A 23,541-nucleotide genomic window follows, 5' to 3' on the forward strand; every position below is an offset into this window, starting at 1 on the left:
CTCCTTCTAAATCGAGGAACGTTTCTTGGGACACGACAGGATTTTCTTTCGGGATATGAGTATCTTCTTTTCGATGAACTATTCCTTCTATACTGCATCCGTCGCTCAATTACATTGACGAATTAACACAGAATTTGCGTGTAAATGAAATACTATGGGTTCTATGTCTTGTCATTCTAAGTAGAGGAACGTTTCTATGGAAACGACAGGATTTTCTTTTAGGATACAAGTATCTCTTTTCCGGTGCACTGTTTCTTCTTTACTGCATCCCTCGCTCCCTCACATTGACGAATTAACACAGCAATAGCGTCGCTATGAAATACTATGGGTTCTATGACAAATCCTTCTGAATCGCGTAACGTTTCAATGGAAACGACAGGATTTTCTTTTAAATTACGAGTATCTCCTTTCCAATGCACTATTCCTTCTTTACTGCATCCCTCGCTCCCTCACATTGACGAATAAACACAGAAATTGCGTCGGTATGTGATACTATGGGTTCTATGACTTGTCCATATAAATAGAGTAACGTTTCTATGGAAGCGACAGGATTTTCTTTTAGGATACAAGTATCTCTTTTCCGGGCACTGTTCCTTCTTTACTGCATCCCTCGCTCCCTCACATTGACGAATTAACACAGAAATTGGGTCGCTACGAATTACTATGGGTTCTATGACATCTCCGCCTCAATCGAGTAATGTTTCTATGGAAACGATAGGATTTTATTTTGGGATGCGAGTATGTCCATTCCGATGCACTATTCCTTCTTTACTGCATCCCTCGCTCCCTCACATTGACGAATTAACACAGAAATGGCGTCGCTATGAAATACTATGGGTTCTATGACTTGTCCATCTAAATCGAGAAACGTTTCTATGGAAACGACCGGATGTCTTTTGGGATAGGAGTATCTCCTTTCCGATGCACTATTCCTTCTTTACTGCATCCCCCGCTCCCTCACATTGACGAAATAACACAGAAATTGGGTCGCTACGAAATACTATGGGATATATGACATCTCCTCCTCAATCGAGTAATGTTTCTATGGAAACGATAGGATTTTATTTTGGGATGCGAGTATGTCCATTCCGATGAACTATTCCTTCTTTACTGCATCCCTCGCTCCCTCACATTGACGAATTAACACAGAAATTGCGTCGCTATGAAATACTATGGGTTCTATGACTTGTCCATCTAAATCGAGAAACGTTTCTATGGAAACGACCGGATGTCTTTTGGGATAGGAGTATCTCCTTTCCGATGCACTATTCCTTCTTTACTGTATCCCTCGCTCCCTCACATTCACGAATTATTACAGAAATTGCGTCGCTATGAAATACTATGGGTTCTATGACCTCTCCATCTAAACCGAGTAACGTTTCTATGGAAACGACCGGATTTCTTTTGGGGTACGAGGATCTCCTTTCCGATGCACTATTCCTTCTTTACTGCGTCCCTCGTTCCCTCACATTGACGAATTATCACAGAAATTGCGTCGCTATGAAATACAATGGGTTCTATGACTTCTCCATCTTAATCGAGTAACGTTTCTATGGAAGCGACCGGATTTCTTGTGGGGTACGAGTATCTCCTTTCCGATGCACAATTCCGTCTTTACTGCATCACTCGCTCCCTCACATTGACGAATTAACACAGAAATTGCGTCGCTATGAAATACTATGGGTTCTATGACTTCTCCATCTAAATAGAGAAACGTTTCTATGGAAACGACAGAATTTTATTTTAAATTACGAGTATCTCCTTTCCGATGCACTATTCCTTCTTTACTGCATCTCTCGCTCCCTCACATTGACGAATTATCACAGAAATTGCGTCGCTATTAAATACTATGGGTTCTATGACTTCTCGGTCTAAATCGAGCAACGTTTCTATGGAAACGACAGGATTTCCTTTTGGGATACTAGTATCTCCATCCGATGCACTATTCCTTCTTTACTGCATCCCTCGCTCCCTCACATTGACGAGTTACCACAGTAATTGCGTCCGTGTGAAGTACTATGGGTTCTATGACTTCTCCATCTAAATCGAGTAACGTTTCTATGGATACGACCGGATTTCTTTTGGGATACGAGTATCTCCTTTCCGATGCACTATTCCTTCTTTACTGCATCCCTCGCTCCCTCACATTGACGAATTAACACAGAAATTGCGTCGCTATGAAATACTATGGGTTCTATGACATCTCCATCCAAATCGAGTAACGTTTCTATGGAAATGACAGGATTTTATTTTAAATTATGAGTATCTCCTTTCCGATGCACTATTCCTTCTTTACTGCATCCCTCGCTCCCTCACAATGACGAATTATCACAGAAATTGCGTCGCTATTAAATACTATGGGTTCTATGACTTCTCCATCCAAATCGAGTAACGATTCTATGGAAACGACAAGATTTCCTCTTGGGATACTAGTATCTCCATTCCGATGCAGTATTCATTCTTTTCTGCATTCCTCGCTCCCTCACATTGACGAATTAACGAAGAAATTGCGTCGCTATGAAATACTATTGGTTCTATGACTTCTCCATCTAAATCGAGTAACGTTTCTATGGAAACGACCGGATTTCCTTTGGGATACGAGTATCTCCATTCCGAGCCACTATTCCTTCTTTACTGCATCCCTCGCTCCCTCAAATTGACCAATTAACACAGAATTACTGTCGCATGAAATACTATGGGTTATATGACTTCTCCTTCTAAATCGAGTAATGCTTCTATGGAAACGACAGGATTTCTTTTGGGATACGAGTAACTCCTTTCCGATCCACTATTCCTTTTTCACTGCATCCCTCACTCCCTCACATTGACGAATTAACACCGAGATTTCGTCCCTATGCGATACTACGGGTTCTATGACTTGTCCATCTAAATAGAGTAACGTTTCCATGGAAACGACCGGATTTTCTTTTGGGATACTAGTATCTCCTTTCCGATGATCTATTCCTTCTTTACTGCATCACTCGCTCCCTCACATTGACGAATTAACACAGAAATTGCGTCGCTATGAAATACTTCGTGTTCTACGATATCTTTTTCTAAATCGAGCAACGATTCTATGGAAACGACAGGATATTCTTTTGGGATATGACTATCTCCTTTCCGTTGCAATATTCCTTCTTCACAGCATCCCTCGCTCCCTCACATTGACGAATAAACATAGAAATTGCGTTGCTATGAAATACTAAGGGTTCTATGCGTTATCCTTCTAAAATCGAGTAACGTTTCTATGGAAATGACGGGATTTTGTTTTGGGATACGACTATCTCCTTTCCGATGCACTATTCCTTCTTTACTTCATCCCTCGCTCCCTCACATTGACGAATTACACAGAAACTGTGTCGCCATGAAATACTATGGGTGCTATGACATCTCCTTCTAAATCAAGTAACGTTTCTAGGGAAACGACAGGATTATCTTTTGGGATACGAGTATCTCTTTTCCGGTGCACTGTTCCTTCTTTACTGCTTCCCTCGCTCCCTCACATTAAAGAATCAACACAGCAGTAGCGTCGCTATGAATTTCTATTGGTTCAATGACATCTCCTTCTAAATCAAGTAACGTTTCTATGGAAATGACAGGATTTCCTTTTGGGAAACTTGTATCTCCATTCCGATGCACTATTCCTTCTTAACTGCATCCCTCGCTCCGTCACATTGCCGAATTAACACATAAATTGCTTCGCTATAAAATACTATGGGTTCTATGACATCTACTTCTAAATCGAGTAACGTTTCTATGGAGTACCAGGATTTTCTTTTGGGATACGACTTTCTCCTTTCCGATGCACTATTCCTTTTTTACTGAATTACTCGCTCCCTCACATTGACGAATTAACACAGAAATTGCGTTGCTATGAAATACTATGTGTTCTATGACATCTCCTTTTAAATCGAGTAACGATTCTATGGAAACTACAGTATTTTCTTTGGGATACGAGTATATCGTTTCCGATGCAATATTCCTTCAGTACTGCATTCCTCGCTCCTTCACATTGACGAATTAACACAGAAATTGCGTCCCTATGAGATACCATGGGTTCTATCACTTGTCCACCTAAATAGAGTAACGTTTCTGTGGAAACGACAGGATTTTCTTTTGGGATACGACTATCTCCTTTCCGATGCACTATTCCTTCTTTACTGAATCCCTCGCTCCCTCACATTGACCAATTAACGCAGAATTACTGTCGCTATTAAATACTATGGGTTATATGATATCTCCTTCTAAATCGAGTAACGTTTCTATGGAAACGACAGGATTTCTGTTGGGATACGAGTAAATCCTTTCCGATCCACTATTCCCTCTTCACTGCATCCCTCGCTCCCTCACATTGACGAATTAACAAAGAAATTGCGTCGCTATGAATTACAATGGGTTCTATGACTTCTCCATCTAAATCGAGTAACGTTTCTTAGGAAACGACAGGATTTTCTTTTGGGATACGAGTATCTTCTTTCCGATGCACTATTCTTTCTTTGCCGCATCCCTCGCTCCCTCACATTGACGAATTAACATAGATTTTGCGTCGCTATGAAATACTATGAGTTCTATGTCCTGTCATTCAAAATAGAGTAACTTTTCTATGGAAATTAGAGGATTTTCTTTCGGGATACGAGTATCTTCTTTTCGATGAACTATTCCTTCTATACTGCATCCGTCGCTCAATTACATTGACGAATTAACACAGAATTTGCGTGTAAATGAAATACTATGGGTTCTATGTCTTGTCATTCTAAGTAGAGGAACGTTTCTATGGAAACGACAGGATTATCTTTTAGGATACAAGTATCTCTTTTCCGGTGCACTGTTTCTTCTTTACTGCATCCCTCGCTCCCTCACATTGACGAATTAACACAGCAATTGCGTCGCTATGAAATACTATGGGTTCTATGACAAATCCTTCTGAATCGCGTAACGTTTCAATGGAAACGACAGGATTTTCTTTTAGGATACAAGTATGTCTTTTCCGGGCACTGTTCCTTCTTTACTGCATCCCTCGCTCCCTCACATTGACGAATTAACACAGAAATTGGGTCGCTACGAAATACTATGGGTTCTATGACATCTCCGCCTCAATCGAGTAATGTTTCTATGGAAACGATAGGATTTTATTTTGGGATGCGAGTATGTCCATTCCGATGCACTATTCCTTCTTTACTGCATCCCTCGCTCCCTCACATTGACGAATTAACACAGAAATTGCGTCGCTATGAAATACTATGGGTTCTAAGACTTGTCCATCTAAATCGAGAAACGTTTCTATGGAAACGACCGGATGTCTTTTGGGATAGGAGTATCTCCTTTCCGATGCACTATTCCTTCTTTACTGCATCCCTCGCTCCCTCACATTGACGAAATAACACAGAAATTGGGTCGCTACGAAATACTATGGGTTCTATGACATCTCCTCCTCAATCGAGTAATGTTTCTATGGAAACGATAGGATTTTATTTTGGGATGCGAGTATGTCCATTCCGATGAACTATTCCTTCTTTACTGCATCCCTCGCTCCCTCACATTGACGAATTAACACAGAAATTGCGTCGCTATGAAATACTATGGGTTCTATGACTTGTCCATCTAAATCGAGAAACGTTTCTATGGAAACGACCGGATGTCTTTTGGGATAGGAGTATCTCCTTTCCGATGCACTATTCCTTCTTTACTGCATCCCTCGCTCCCTCACATTGACGAAATAACACAGAAATTGGGTCGCTACGAAATACTATGAGTTCTATGACATCTCCTCCTCAATCGAGTAATGTTTCTATGGAAACGATAGGATTTTATTTTGGGATGCGAGTATGTCCATTCCGATGAACTATTCCCTCTTTACTGCATCCCTCGCTCCCTCACATTGACGAAATAACACAGAAATTGGGTCGCTACGAAATACTATGAGTTCTATGACATCTCCTCCTCAATCGAGTAATGTTTCTATGGAAACGATAGGATTTTATTTTGGGATGCGAGTATGTCCATTCCGATGAACTATTCCCTCTTTACTGCATCCCTCGCTCCCTCACATTGACGAGTTACCACAGTAATTGCGTCGCTGTGAAGTACTATGGGTTCTATGACTTCTCCATCTAAATCGAGTAACGTTTCTATGGATACGACCGGATTTCTTTTGGGATACGAGTATCTCCTTTGCGATGCACTATTCCTTCTTTACTGCATCCCTCGCTCCCTCACATTGACGAATTAACACAGAAATTGCGTCGCTATGAAATACTATGGGTTCTATGACATCTCCATCCAAATCGAGTAACGTTTCTATGGAAATGACAGGATTTTATTTTAAATTATGAGTATCTCCTTTCCGATGCACTATTCCTTCTTTACTGCATCCCTCGATCCCTCACAATGACGAATTAACACAGAAATTTCGTCGCTATGAAATACTATGGGTTCTATGACTTTTCCATCTAAATAGAGTAACGTTTCTATGGAAACGAAAGGATTTTATTTTAAGTTACGAGTATCTCCTTTCCGATGCACTATTCCTTCTTTACTGCATCCCTCGCTACCTCAAATTGACGAATAATCACAGCAATTGCGTCGCTATGAAATACTATGGGTTCTATGACTTCTCCATCTAAATCGAGTAACGTTTCTATGGAAATGACCGGATTTCTTTTGGGATACGAGTATCTCCTTTCCGATGCACTATTCCTTCTTTACTGCATCCCTCGCTCACTCACATTGACGAATTAACACAGAAATTGCGTCGCTATGAAATACTATGGGTTCTATGACATCTCCATCCAAATCGAGTAACGTTTCTATGGAAATGACAGGATTTTATTTTAAATTATGAGTATCTCCTTTCCGATCCACTATTCCTTTTTCACTGCATCCCTCGCTCCCTCACATTGACGAATTAACACAGAGATTTCGTCCCTATGCGATACTACGGGTTCTATGACTTGTCCATCTAAATAGAGTAACGTTTCTATGGAAACGACCGGATTTTCTTTTGGGATACTAGTATCTCCTTTCCGATGATCTATTCCTTCTTTACTGCATCACTCGCTCCCTCACATTGACGAATTAACACAGAAATTGCGTCGCTATGAAATACTTCGTGTTCTACGATATCTTTTTCTAAATCGAGCAACGATTCTATGGAAACGACAGGATATTCTTTTGGGATAGGACTATCTCCTTTCCGTTGCAATATTCCTTCTTCACAGCATCCCTCGCTCCCTCACATTGACGAATAAACACAGAAATTGCGTTGCTATGAAATACTAAGGGTTCTATGCGTTATCCTTCTAAAATCGAGTAACGTTTCTATGGAAATGACGGGATTTTGTTTTGGGATACGACTATCTCCTTTCCGATGCACTATTCCTTCTTTACTTCATCCCTCGCTCCCTCACATTGACGAATTACACAGAAACTGTGTCGCCATGAAATACTATGGGTGCTATGACATCTCCTTCTAAATCAAGTAACGTTTCTAGGGAAACGACAGGATTATCTTTTGGGACACGAGTATCTCTTTTCCGGTGCACTGTTCCTTCTTTACTGCTTCCCTCGCTCCCTCACATTAAAGAATCAACACAGCAGTTGCGTCGCTATGAATTTCTATGGGTTCAATGACATCTCCTTCTAAATCAAGTAACGTTTCTATGGAAATGACAGGATTTCCTTTTGGGAAACTTGTATCTCCATTCCGATGCACTGTTCCTTCTTAACTGCATCCCTCGCTCCGTCACATTGCCGAATTAACACATAAATTGCTTCGCTATAAAATACTATGGGTTCTATGACATCTCCTTTTAAATCGAGTAACGATTCTATGGAAACTACAGTATTTTCTTTGGGATACGAGTATATCCTTTCCGATGCAATATTCCTTCAGTACTGCATTCCTCGCTCCTTCACATTGACGAATTAACACAGAAATTGCGTTGCTATGAAATACTATGGGTTCTATGCCTTATCCTTCTAAATCGAGTACCGTTTCCATGGAAATGACGGGATTTTCTTTTGGAATACAAGTATCTCCTTTCCGATGCACTATTCCTTCTTTACTGCATCATTCGCTCCCTCACATTGACCAATTAACACATAAATTGCGTCGCTATGAAACACTATGTGTTCTATGACATCTACTTCTAAATCAAGTAACGTTTCTAGGGATACGACAGGATTATCTTTTGGGATACGAGTATCTTCTTTCCGATGCACTATTCTTTCTTTGCTGCATCCCTCGCTCCCTCACATTGAAGAATTAACATAGATTTTGCGTCGCTATGAAATACTATGCGTTCTATGTCCTGTCATTCTAAATAGAGTAACTTTTCTATGGAAATTAGAGGATTTTCTTTAGGGATACAAGTATCTCTTTTCCGGTGCACTGTTCCTTCTTTACAGCATCCCTCGCTCCCTCACATTGACGAATTAACACAGATATTGCGTCGCTATGAAATACTATGGGACCTATAAAATCGCCTTCTAAATCAAGTAACGTTTCTACGGAAACGACGGGATTTCTTTTGTAATACGAGTATCTCCTTTCCGATCCATTATTCCTTCTTCGCTGCATCCCTCGCTTCCTCACATTAACGAATTAACACAGCAATTGCGTCGCTATGAAATATTATGGGTTCTATGACATCTACTTCTAAATCGAGTAACGTTTCGATGGAAATGACAGGATTTCCTTTGGGAAACTTGTATCTCCATTCCGATGCACTATTAGTTCTTTACTGCATCCCTCGCTCCCTCACATTGACGAATTAACACATAAATTGCGTCGCTAGAAAATACTATGTGTTCTATGACATCTACTTCTAAATCGAGTAACGATTCTATGTAGACGACAGGATTTTCCTTTGGGATACGAGTATCTCCTTTCCGATTCACTATTCCTCCTTTACTGAAATACTCGCTCCCTCACATTGACGAATTAACACAGAAATTGCGTCGCTATGAAATACTATGGGTTCTATGACATCTCCTTCTAAATCGAGAAACGTTTCTATGGAAACGACAGGATTTTCGTTTGGGATACAAGTATCTCTCTTCCGGTGCACTGTTCCTTCTTTACTGCATCCCTCACTCCCTCACATTGACGAATTAACACAGAAATTGCGTCGCTATGTGATACTATGGGTTCTTTGACTCGTCCACTTACATAGAGTAACGCTTCTATGGTAACGACAGGGTTTTCTTTTGGGGTACAAGTATCTCTCTTCCGGTGCAATGTTCCTCCTTTACTGCATTCCTCGCTCCCTCACATCGACGAATTACCACAGGAATTGCGTCGCTATGAGATACTATGGGTTCTATGACTTGTCCATTTACATAGAGTAACGTTTCTATGGAAACGAAAGGTTTTCTTTTGGGATACTAGTATCTCTCTTCTGGTGCACTGTTCCTTCTTCAATGCATCCCTCGCTCCCTCACATTGACGAATTAACACTGAAATTGCGTCGCGATGAGATACTATGGGTTCTATGACTTGTCCATTTACATAGAGTAACGTTTCTATGGAAACGACAGGATTTTCTTTTTGGAAACGAGTATCTCTTTTCCGGTGCACTGTTCCTTCTTTACAGCATCCCTCGCTCCCTCACATTGACGAATTAACACAGATATTGCGTCGCTATGAAATACTATGGGACCTATAAAATCGCCTTCTAAATCAAGTAACGTTTCTACGGAAACGACGGGATTTCTTTTGTAATACGAGTATCTCCTTTCCGATCCATTATTCCTTCTTCGCTGCATCCCTCGCTTCCTCACATTAACGAATAAACACAGCAATTGCGTCGCTATGAAATATTATGGGTTCTATGACATCTACTTCTAAATCGAGTAACGTTTCGATGGAAATGACAGGATTTCCTTTGGGAATCTTGTATCTCCATTCCGATGCACTATTAGTTCTTTACTGCATCCCTCGCTCCCTCACATTGACGAATTAACACATAAATTGCGTCGCTAGAAAATACTATGTGTTCTATGACATCTACTTCTAAATCGAGTAACGATTCTATGTAGACGACAGGATTTTCCTTTGGGATACGAGTATCTCCTTTCCGATTCACTATTCCTCCTTTACTGAAATACTCGCTCCCTCACATTGACGAATTAACACAGAAATTGCGTCGCTATGAAATACTATGGGTTCTATGACATCTCCTTCTAAATCGAGAAACGTTTCTATGGAAACGACAGGATTTTCGTTTGGGATACAAGTATCTCTCTTCCGGTGCACTGTTCCTTCTTTACTGCATCCCTCACTCCCTCACATTGACGAATTAACACAGAAATTGCGTCGCTACGAGATACTATGGGTTCTTTGACTTGTCCACTTACATAGAGTAACGCTTCTATGGTAACGACAGGGTTTTCTTTTGGGGTACAAGTATCTCTCTTCCGGTGCAATGTTCCTCCTTTACTGCATTCCTCGCTCCCTCACATCGACGAATTACCACAGGAATTGCGTCGCTATGAGATACTATGGGTTCTATGACTTGTCCATTTACATAGAGTAACGTTTCTATGGAAACGAAAGGTTTTCTTTTGGGATACTAGTATCTCTCTTCTGGTGCACTGTTCCTTCTTCAATGCATCCCTCGCTCCCTCACATTGACGAATTAACACTGAAATTGCGTCGCGATGAGATACTATGGGTTCTATGACTTGTCCATTTACATAGAGTAACGTTTCTATGGAAACGACAGGATTCTCTTTTTGGAAACGAGTATCTCTTTTCCGGTGCACTGTTCCTTCTTTACTGCATCCCTCGCCCCATCAGATGGACGAATTAACACAGCAATTGCGTCGCTATGAAGTACTATGTGTTCTATGACATCTCCTTCTAAATCGAGTAACGTTTTTATGGAAACGACAAGATTTTCTTTTGGGATACAAGTATCTCCTTTCCGATGCACTATTCCTTCTTTACTGAATCCCTCGCTCCCTCACATTGACCAATTAACACAGAATTACTGCCGCTTTGAAAAACTATGGGTTATATGACTTCTCCTTCTAAATCGGGTAACGTTTCCATGGAAACGACAGGTTTTTCTTTTGGGGTACGACTATCTCCTTTCCGATGCAATATTCATTCTTTACTTCGTCCCTCGCTCCCTCACATTGACGAATTACGCAGAAATTTTGTCGCTATGCAATACTATGGGTTCTATTACATCTCCTTCTGAATCAAGTAACGTTTCTAGGGAAACAACAGGATTATCTTATGGGATACGAGTATCTTCTCTCCGATGCACTATTCCTTCTTTGATGCATCCCTCGCTCCCTCACATTGAACAATTAACATAGAAATGGCGACGCTATGAAATACTATGAGTTCTATGACATCTCCTTCTAAATCGAGTAACGTTTCAATGGAGATGACAGGATTTTCTTTTGGGATACTAGTATCTCCTTTCCGATGCACTATTCCTTCTTTCCTGCATACCTCGCTGCCTCACGTTGACGAATTAACACAGAAATAGCGTCGCTATGAAATACTATGGGTTCTATGACTTCTCCTTCTAAATCGAAGAACGTTTCTATGGAAACGACAGGATTTTCTTATGAGATACTAGTATCTCCTCTCCGATGCACTATTCCTTCTTTACTGCATCACTCGCTCCATCACATTGACGAATTAACACAGAAATTGCGTCGCTATGAATTACTATAGGTTCTATGACATCTCCTTCTAAATAGAGTAACGTATCTATGGAAACGACAGGATTTTCTTTTGTGATACGACTATCTCCTTTCCGATGCATTATACCTTCTTTACTGAATCCCTCGCTCCCACACTTTGACGAATTAACACAGAAACTGCGTCGCTATGAAATACTATGGGTTCTCTGACATCTCCTTCTAAATCGAGTAACGTTTCTATGGAAACAACAGGATTTTCTTTTGAGATACTAGTATCTCCACTCCGATGCACTATTCCTTCTTTCCTTCATACCTCGCAGCCTCACATTGACGAATTATCACAGAAATAGCGTCGCTATGAAATACTTTGGGATCTATGACATATCCTTCTAAATCGAGTTACGTTTCTATGGAAACTACAGGATTTTCTTTGGGATACGAGTATCTCCTTTCCGATGCAATATTCCTTCTTTACTGCTTTCCTCGCTCCTTCACACTGACGAATTAACACAGAAATTGCGTCCCTATGAGATACCATGGGTTCTATGACTTGTCCACCTAAATAGAGTAACGTTTCTGTGCAAACGACAGGATTTTCTTTTGGGATACGACTATCACCTTTCCGATGCACTATTCCTTCTATACTGAATCCCTCGCTCCCTCACACAGAATTACTGTCGCTATGAAATACTATGGGTTATATGATTTCTACTTCTAAATCGAGTAACGTTTCTATGTAAGCGACAGGATTTCTGTTGGGATACGAGTAACTCCTTTCCGATCCACTGTTCCTTCTTCACTGCATCCCTCGCTCCCTCACATTGACGAATTAAAACAGAAATTGCGTCGCTATGAAATACTATGGGCTCTATGACATCTCCTTCTAAATCAAGTAACGTTTCTAGGGATACGAGAGGATTATCTTTTGGGATACGAGTATCTTCTTACCGATGCACTATTCCTTCTTTACTGCATCCCTCGCTCTCTCACATTGACGAATTAACATAGATTTTGCGTCGCTATGAAATACTATGGGTTCTATGTCCAGTCATTCTAAATAGAGTAACTTTTCTATGGAAATTAGAGGATTTTCATTAGGGATACAAGTATCTCTTTTCCGGTGCACTGTTCCTTCTTTACTGCATCCCTCGTTCCCACACATTGACGAATTAACACAGAGATTGCGTCGCTATGAAATACTATGGGTCCTATAACATCGCCGTCTAAATCAAGTAACGTTTCTACGGAAACGACAGGATTTCTTTTGTAATACGAGTAACCCCTTTCCGATCCACTATTCCTTCTTCGCTGCATCCCTCGCTTCCTCACATTGACGAATTAACACAGAAATTGCGTCGCTATAAACTACTATGTGTTCTATGACTTCTCCATCTAATTCGAGTAACGTTTCTATGGCTACGACAGGATATTCTTTTGGGATACGAGTATCTACTTTCCGATGCACTATTACTTCTTTACTGCATACCTCGCTGCCTCACATTGACGAATTAACACAGAAATTGCGTCGCTATGAAATACTATGGGTTCTATGACTTCTCTTTCTAAATCGAGCAACGTTTCGATGGAAACGATAAAATTTGCGTTTGTGATACGAGTATCTCTTTTCCGGTGCTCTGTTCCTTCTTTACTCCATCCCTCGCTCCCTCACATTGACGAATTAACACAGCAATTGCGTCGCTATGAAATATTATGGGTTCTATGACATCTCCTTCTAAATCGAGTAACGTTTCGATGGAAATGACAGGATTTCCTTTTGGGAAACTTGTATCTCCATTCCGATGCACTATTCCTTCATTACTGCATCCCTCGCTCCCTCACATTGACGAATTATCACATAAATTGCGTCGCTATAAAATACAATGTGTTCTATGACATCAACTTCTAAATCGAGTAACGTTTCTATGGAGACGACAGGATTTTCTTTTGGGATACGACTATCTCCTTTCCGATGCACTATTCCTTCTTTACTGAAATACTCGCTCCCTCACATTGACGAATTAACACAGAAATTGCGTCGCTATGAAATACTATGTGTTCTATGACATCTCCTTCTAAATCGAGTAACGTTTCTATGGAAACGACAGGATTTTCTTTTGGGATACAAGTATCTCTCTTCCGGTGCACTGTTCCTTCTTAACCACATCCCTCGCTCCCTCACATTGACGAATTAACACAGAAATTGCGTCGCTATGAAATACTATGGGTTCTATGACATCTCCTTCTAAATCGAGAAACGTTTCTATGGAAAAGACAGGATTTTCGTTTGGGATACAAGTATCTCTATTCCGGTGCACTGTTCCATCTTTACTCCATCCCTCGCTCCCACACATTGACGAATTAACACAGCAATTGCGTCGCTATGAAATACTATGGGTTCTATGACATCTCCTTCTAAATCGAGAAACGTTTCTATGGAAATGACGGCATTTTCTTTTGGGATACAAGTATCTCCTTTCCGATGCACTATTCCTTCTTTACTGCATCCCTCGCTCCCTCACATTGACCAATTAACACATAAATTGCGTCCCTATGAAACACTATGTGTTCTATGACATCTACTTCTCAATCGAGTAACGTTTCTATGGAGACGACAGGATTTTCTTTTGGGATACGACTATCTCCTTTCCGAAGCACTATTCCTTCTTTACTGAATCCCTCGCTCCCTCACATTGACGAATTAACACAGAAATTGCGTCGCTATGAGATACTATGGGTTGTATGACTTGTTCATTTACATAGAGTAACGTTTCTATGGAAACGAAAGGTTTTCTTTTGGGATACTAGTGTCTCTCTTCTGGTGCACTGTTCCTTCTTCACTGCATCCCTCGCTCCCTCACATTGACGAATTAACACTGAAATTGCGTCGCTATGAGATACTATGGGTTCTTTGACTTGTCCATTTACATAGAGTAACTTTTCTATGGAAACGACAGGATTTTCTTTTTGGATACGAGTATCTCTTTTCCGGTGCACTGTTCCTTCTTTACTGCATCCCTCGCCCCATCAGATTGACGAATTAACACAGCAATTGCGTCGCTATGAAGTACTATGGGTTCTATGACATCTACTTCTAAATCGAGTAACGTTTCTATGGAGACGACAGGATTTTCTTTTGGGATACGACTATCTCCTTTCCGATGCACTATTCCTTCTTTACTGAATCCCTCGCTCCCTCACATTGACCAATTAACACAGAATTACTGCCGCTATGAAAAACTATGGGTTATATGACTTCTCCTTCTAAATCGGGTAACGTTTCCATGGAAACGACAGGATTTTCTTTTGGGGTACGACCATCTCCTTTCCGATGCACTATTCCCCTCTTTACTGCATCCCTCGCTACCTCACATTGGCGAATTAACACAGAAATTGTGTCGCTATGAAATACTATGGTTTCTATGACATCTCCTTCTAAATCAAGTAACGTATCCAGGGAAACGACAGGATTATCTTTTGGGATACGAGTATCTCCTTTCCGATGCACTATTCCTTCATTACTGCATCCCTTGCTCCCTCACATTGTCGAATTAACACAGAATTGGCGTCGCTATGAAATACTATGGGTTCTATGTCTTGTCATTCTAAATAGAAAAACGTTTCTATGGAAACGACAAGATTTTCTTTTGGGATACATGTATTTATTTTCCGGTGGACTGTTCCTTCTTTACTGCATCCCTCGCTCCCTCACATTGACGAATTAACACAGCAATTGCGTCGCTATGAAATACTATGTGTTCAATGACTTCTCCTTCTGAATCGAGTAACGTTTCTATGGAAACGAAAGGATTATGTTTTAAATTACGAGTATCTCCTTTCCGATGCACTATTCCTTCTTTACTGCATCTCTCGCTCCCTCACATTGACGAATTAACACAGAAATTGCGTCGGTATGAAATACTATATGTTCTATGACTTCTCCTCCAAAATTGAGTAACGTTTCTATGGAAACGACAGGATTCTGTTTTGGGATACGACTATCTCCTTTCGGATGCACTATTCCTTCTTTACTGCAACCCTCGCTCCCTAACATTGACGAATTTACACAGAATTTGCGTCGCTATGAAATGCTATGGGTTCTATGACATCTCCTTCTAAATCGAGTTACGTTTCTATGGATACGACAGGATTTTCTTTTGGGATACGACTATCTCCTTCCCGATGGTCTATTCCTTCTTTACTGCATCACTCGCTGCCTCACATCGTCGAATTAACACAGAATTCGCGTCGCTATGAAAAACTATGGGTTCTATGTCTTGTCATTCTAAATAGAGTAACGTTTTTATGGAAACGACACGATTTTCTTTTGGGATACAAGTATCTCTATTCCGGTGCACTGTTCCTTCTTTACTGCATCCCTCGCTCCCTCACATTGACGTTTTGACACAGCAATTGCGTCGCTATGGAATACTATAGGTTCTATGACATCTCCATCTAAATCGAGTAACGTTTCTATGGAACCGAGAGGATTTTCTTTTGAGATACTAGTATCTCCTTTCCGATGCCCTATTCCTTCTTTACTGCATCTCTCGCTCCTTCACATTGACGAATTATAACAGAAATTGCGTCGCTATGAAATACTATGGGATCTATGACGTCTCCTTATAAATCGAATAACGTTTCTATGGAAACGACAGGATTATCTTTTGGGATACGAGGAACTCCTATCCCATGCAAAATTCCTTCTATACTGCATCCCTCGCTCCCTCACAATGACGATTTTTCACAGATATTCCGTCGCTATGACGTACTATGGTTTCTATGGCTTCTCCTTTTAAATCGAGTAAAGCTTTTATGGAAACGACAGGATTTTCTTTTGGGATACGACTATCTCCTTTCCGATGCACTATTCCTTTATTACTGCATCCCTCGCTCCCTTTCATTGACGAATTAACACAGAAATTGCGTCGCTACGAAATGCTATGGGTTCTATGACTTCTCCTTCTAAATCGAGTAACTTTTCTCTGGAAACAACAGGATTTTCTTTTAAATTACGAGTATCTCGTTTCTGATGGACTATTCCTTCTTCACTGCATCCCTCGCTCCCTCACATTGACGAATTATAACAGAAATTGCGTCGCTATGAAATACTATGGGATCTATGACGTCTCCTTATAAATCGAATAACGTTTCTATGGAAACGACAGGATTATCTTTTGGGATACGAGGAACTCCTATCCCATGCAAAATTCCTTCTATACTGCATCCCTCGCTCCCTCACAATGACGATTTTTCACAGATATTCCGTCGCTATGACGTACTATGGTTTCTATGGCTTCTCCTTTTAAATCGAGTAAAGCTTTTATGGAAACGACAGGATTTTCTTTTGGGATACTAGTATCTCCTTTCCGATGCACTATTCCTTCTTTACTGTATCCATCGCCCCCCCACATTGACTAAATAACACACAAATTGCGTCACTATGAAATACTTTACGGTCTATGATATCTCCTTCTAAATCGAGAAACGTTTCTATGGAAACGACAGGATTTTCTTTTGGGTTACGACTATCTCTTTTCCGATGCACTATTCCTTCGTTACTAAATACCTCGCTCCCTCACATTGACCAATTGACACAAAAATAGCGCCGCTATGAAATACTATGTGTTACATGACTTCTCCTTCTAAATCGAGTAACGTTTCTATGGAAACGACAGGTTTTCTTTTGGGATACAAGTATCTCCTTTCCGATGCACTATTCCTTCTTCACTGCATCTCTCGCTCCCTCACATTGACGAATTAACGCAGAAATTGCGTCGCTATGAAATACTACGGTTTCTATGACATCTACTTCTAAATCGAGTAACGTTTCTATGGAGTCGACAGGATTTTTTTTGGGATACGAGTATCTACTTTCCGATGCACTATTACTTCTTTACTGCATCCGTCGCCCCTCACATTGACGAATTAACACAGAAATTACGTTGGTATGAAATACTATGGGTTCTATGACTTCTCCTTCTAAATCGAGTAACGTTTCTATGGAAACGACAGGCGTTTCTTTGGGGATACGAGTATCTACTTTCCGATGCACTATTACTTCTTTACTGCATCCGTCGCCCCTCACATTGACGAATTAACACAGAAATTACGTTGGTATGAAATACTATGGGTTCTATGACTTCTCCTTCTAAATCGAGTAACGTTTCTATGGAAACGACAGGCGTTTCTTTGGGGATACAAGTATCTCCTTTCCGATGCACTATTCCTTCTTTACTGCATCTCTCCCTCCCTCACATTGACGAATGAACACTGAAATTGCGTCGCTATTAAATACTATTGGTTCTACGACATCTCCTTCTAAATCGAGAAGCTTTTCTATGGAAACGACTGTATTTTCTTTGGGATACAAGTATCTCCTTTCCGATGCACTATTCCTTCATTACTGCATCCCTCGCTCCCTCACATTGACGAATTAACACAGAAATTGCGTCGCTATTAAATATTATGTGTTCTATGACATGTCCTTCTAAATCGAGTAACGTTTCTATGCAAACGACAGAATTTTCTTTCGGTTACGATTATCCCCTTTCCGATGCACTATTCCTATCTTACTGCATGTCGCTCCTTCACGTTGACGAATTAACAGATCAGTTGCGTCGCTATGAAATACTATTGGTTCTATGACATCTCCTTCTAAATCGAGTAACGTTTCTATGGAAACGACAGGATTTTCTTTTGGGATACGAGTATCTCCTTTCCGATGCCCTATTCCTTCTTTACTGCATCTCTCGCTCCCTCACATTGACGAATTGTCACAGAAATTGCGTCGCTATGAAATACTATGGGATCTATGACGTCTCCTTATAAATCGAATAACGTTTCTATGGAAACGACAGGATTATCTTTTGGGATACGAGTAACTCCTTTCCCATGCAAAATTCCTTCTATACTGCATCCCTCGCTCCCTCACAATGACGATTTTACGCAGATATTCCGTCGCTATGACATACTATGGTATCTATGGCTTCTCCTTTTAAATCGAGTAAAGCTTCTATGGAAACGACAGGATTTTCTTTTGGGATACGACTATCTCCTTTCCGATGCACTATTCCTTTATTACTGCATCCCTCGCTCCCTTTCATTGACGAATTAACACAGAAATTGCGTCGCTACGAAATACTATGTGTTCTATGACTTCTCCTTCTAAATCGTGTAACTTTTCACTGTAAACATTAGGATTTTCTTTTAAATTACGAGTATCTCGTTTGTGATGGACTATTCTTTCTTCACTGCATCCCTCGCTCCCTCACATTGACGAATTAACACAGAAAATGCGTCGCTATGAAATACTATGAGTTCTATGACATCTGTTTCTAAATCGAGTAACGTTTCTATGGAAACGACCGAATTTCTCTTGGGATACGTCTAACTCCTTGCCGATGCACTACTCCTTTTTTTACTGAACCCTCCCTCCCTCACAGTGACCAATTGACACAGAAATAGCTTCGCTATGAAATTCTATGGCTTATATGATTTTTCCTTCAATTCGTTTCTATGGAAACGACGGGATTTTCTTTTGGGATACGAGTAACTCCTTTCCGATGCACTGTTCCTTCTTTACTGCATCCCTCGCTCCATCACAATGACGAAATAACACCGAATTTGCGTCGCTATGAAATACTTTGGGATCTATGACATATCCTTCTAAATCGAGTAACGTTTCTATGGAAACGACAGGATTTTCTTTTGGGATACGACTATCTCCGTTCCGATGCACTATTTCCTCTTTACTGCATCGCTCGATCCCTCACATTGACGAATTAACATAGAAATTGCGTCGCTATGAAATACTATTTGTTCTATGACATCTCCTTCAAAATCGAGTATCGAGTCTAAGGGGACGACAGGATTTTGTTTAGGGATACGAGTATCTTCCTCCCGATGCACTATTCCTACTTTACTGCATCCGTCGCTCCCTCACATTGACGAATTTACACAGGATTTGCGTCGCTATGAAATACTATGGGTTCTATGACTGGTCATTCTAAATAGAGTAACGTTGCTGTGGAAACGACAGGACTTTCTTTTGGGATACTAGTAACTCCTTTCCGATGCACTATTCCTTCTTTACTGCATCCCTCGCTCGCTCACATTGACGAATTAACACAGAAAATGTGTCGCAATGAGATACTATGCGTTGTATGACTTCTCCTTCTAAATCGAGTAACGTTTCAATGCAAACGAAAGGATTTTCTTTTGGGATATGAGTATCTCCTTTCCGATGCACTATTCCCTTTTACTGCATCCCTCGCTCCCTCACATTGACGAATAAACACAGAAATTGCGTCGCTATAAAATACTTTGCGTTCTGTGACATCTCCATCTAAATCGAATAACTTTTCTATGGAAACGACAGGATTTTGTTTTGGGATACGACTATCTCCTTTTCGATGCACTATTCATACTTTACTGAATCCCTCGCTCCCTCACATTGACCAATTAACACAGATATAGCGTCGCTTTGGAATACTATGGGTTATATGACTTCTCCTTCTAAATCGAGTGACGTGTCTATGAAAACGACAAGATTTTCGTTTGGGATACGAGTAACTGCTTTCCGATGCACTATTCCTTCTTTACAGCATCCCTCGCTCCCTTACATTGACGAAATAACACAGAAATTGCGTCGCTATGAAATACTTTGGGTTCTATGACATCTCCTTCTAAATCTAGTAACGATTCTATGGAAACAATAGGATTTTTTTTTTACGACTATCTCCTTTCTTTACTGTATCCTCGCTCCCTCACATTGACCAATTAACACAGAAATAGCTTCGCTATCAAATACTATGGCTCATATGACTTTTCCTTCAAATCGTGTCTATGGAAACGACAGGCTTTTTTTTCTGGGATACGAGTAACTCCTTTCCGATGCACTATTCCTTCTTTACTGAATCCCTCACTCCCTCACATTGACGAATTAACACAGAAATTGCGTCGCTATGAAATACTATGGGTTCTATGACATCTCCTTCTAAATCGAGTAACGATTCTAAGGAGACGACAGGATTTTCTTTTGGATTACGAGTATCTCCTTTCCGATGCACTATTCCTACTTTACATCATCCGTCGCTCCTTCACATTGACGAATTTACACAGAATTTGCGTCGCTATGAAATACTATGTGTTCTATGACTTGTCATTCTAAATAGAGTAACGTTACTATGGAAACGACAGGATTTTCTTTTGGGATACGAGGATCTTTTTTCCGGTGCACTGTCCCTTATTTACTGCATCCCTCGCTCCCTCACATTGACGAATTGACACAGCAATTGCGTCGCTATGGTATACTAAGGATTCTATGACATCTCCTCCTAAATCGAGTAACGTTTCTATTGAAACGAAAGAATTTTCTTTTGGGATACGACTATCTCCTTTCCGATGCACTATTATTTCTTTACTGAATCCCTCGCTCCCTCACATTGACGAATTAACACAGCAATCGCGTCGATATGAAATACTATGGGCTCCATGACATCTCCTTCTACATCGAGTAACGATTCTATGGAAACAACAGGTTTTTCCTTTGGGGTACTAGTATCTCCTTTCCGATGCACTATTCCATCTTTACTGTATCCATCGCTCCCCCACATTGACGAAATAACACAGAAATTGCGTCGCTATGAAATGCTTTGCGGTCTATGACATCTCCTAACTCGAGATACGTTTCTATGGAAACGACAGGATTTTCCTTTGGGATACGACTATCTCCTTTCCGATGAACTATTCCTTCTTTACGGCATCCCTCGCTCCCTCACATTGACGAATTAACTCAGAAATTGCGTCGCTATGAAATACTATGGGTTCTATGACTTCTCCTTCTAAATCGAGTAACGTTTCAATGGAAACAACAGGATTTTCTTTTAAATTACGAGTATCTCCTTTCCGATGCACTATTCCTTCTTCACTGCATCCCTCGCTCCCTCTCATTGACGCATTAACACAGAAATTGCGTTGCAATGAAATACTATGTGATCTATGACATCTCCTTCTGAATCGAGTAACGTTTCTATGGAGACGACAGGATTATCATTTGGGATACGAGTATCTCTGTTCCGATGCAAAATTCCCTCTTTACGGCATCCCTCGCTATCTCACATTGACTAAATAACACACAAATTGCGTCACTATGAAATACTTTACGGTCTATGATATCTCCTTCTAAATCGAGAAACGTTTCTATGGAAACGACAGGATTTTCTTTTGGGATACGACTATCTCTTTTCCGATGCACTATTCCTTCGTTACTAAATACCTCGCTCCCTCGCATTGACCAATTAACACAGAAATAGCGCCGCTATGAAATACTATGGGTTACATGACTTCTCCTTCTAAATCGAGTAACGTTTCTATGGAAAAGACAGGTTTTCTTTTGGGATACAAGTATCTCCTTTCCGATGCACTATTCCTCCTTTCCTGCATCCCTCGCTCCCTCACATTGAAGAATTAACTCAGAAATTGTGTCGCTATGAAATACTATGGGTTCTATGACTTCCCCTTTAAAACCGAGTAACGTTTCCATTGAAACGATTTGATTTTCTTTTGGGATACGAGTATCTCCTTCCCGATGCACTATTCCTCCTCTGCTGCAACCCTCGCTCCCTCACATTGTCGTATTAACACAGAAATTGCGTCGCTTTGGAATACTATGTGTTCTATGACATCTCCATCTAAATCAAGTAAAGTTTCTATGGAAACGACGGGATTTTCTTTTGGGATACGAGTGTCTACTTTCCGATGCACTATTCCTTCCTTACTACTTCACTCGCTCCCTCACACTGACGAATTAACACAGAAATTACGTTGCTATGAAATACTATGGGTTCTATGACTTGTCCATCTAAATAGAGTAACGTTGCTATGGTAACGACAGGATTCTCTTTTGGGATACGAGTATCTCCTTTTCGGTGCACTGTTCCATTTTTACTGCATTCCTCGCTCCCTCACATTGACGAATGAACACAGAAATTGCGTCGCTATGAGATACCATACGTTCTATGACTTCTCCTTCTAAATCGAGTAACGCTTCTCTGCAAACTATAGGATTTTCTTTTGGGTTATGAGTATCTCCTTTCCGATGCACTATTCCCTCTTTACTGCATCCCTTGCCCCCTCACATTGACGAAATAACACAGAAATTGCGTCGCTATGAAATACCTTGGGGTCTACGACATCTCCTTCTAAATCGAGGAACGTTTCTATGGAAACGACAAGATTTTCTTTTGGGATACGAGTATCTACTTTCCGATGCACTATTACTTCTTTACTGCATCCGTCGGCCCTCACATTGACGAATTAACACAGAAATTGCGTTGTTATGAAATACTATGCGTTCTATGACTTCTCCTTCTAAATCGAGTAACGTTTCTATGGAAACGACAGGCCTTTCTTTTGGGATACGAGTATCACCTTTCCGATGCACTATTCCTTCTTTGCTGCATCCCTCGCTCCCTCACATTGACGAATGAACACTGAAATTGCGTCGCTATTAAATACTATGGGTTCTACGACATCTCCTTCCAAATCGAGAAACTTTGCTATGGAAACTACTGTATTTTCTTTGGGATACAAGTATCTCCTTTCCGATGCACTATTCCTTCATTACTGCATCCCTCGCTCCCTCACATTGACGAATTAACACATAAATTGCGTCGCTATTATAGATTATGTGTTCTATGACATGTCCTTCTAAATCGAGTAACGTTTCTATACAAACGACGGAATTTTCTTTCGGTTACGATTATCCCCTTTCCGATGCACTATTCCTATCTTACTGCATCCGTCGCTCCTTCACGTTGACGAATTAACACATCAGTTGCGTCGCTATGAAATACTATTGGTTCTATGACATCTCCTTCT

This window comes from Schistocerca serialis, chromosome 11 (assembly GCF_023864345.2).
Source record: "Schistocerca serialis cubense isolate TAMUIC-IGC-003099 chromosome 11, iqSchSeri2.2, whole genome shotgun sequence".
Classification (NCBI taxonomy): Eukaryota; Metazoa; Arthropoda; class Insecta; order Orthoptera; family Acrididae; genus Schistocerca; species Schistocerca serialis.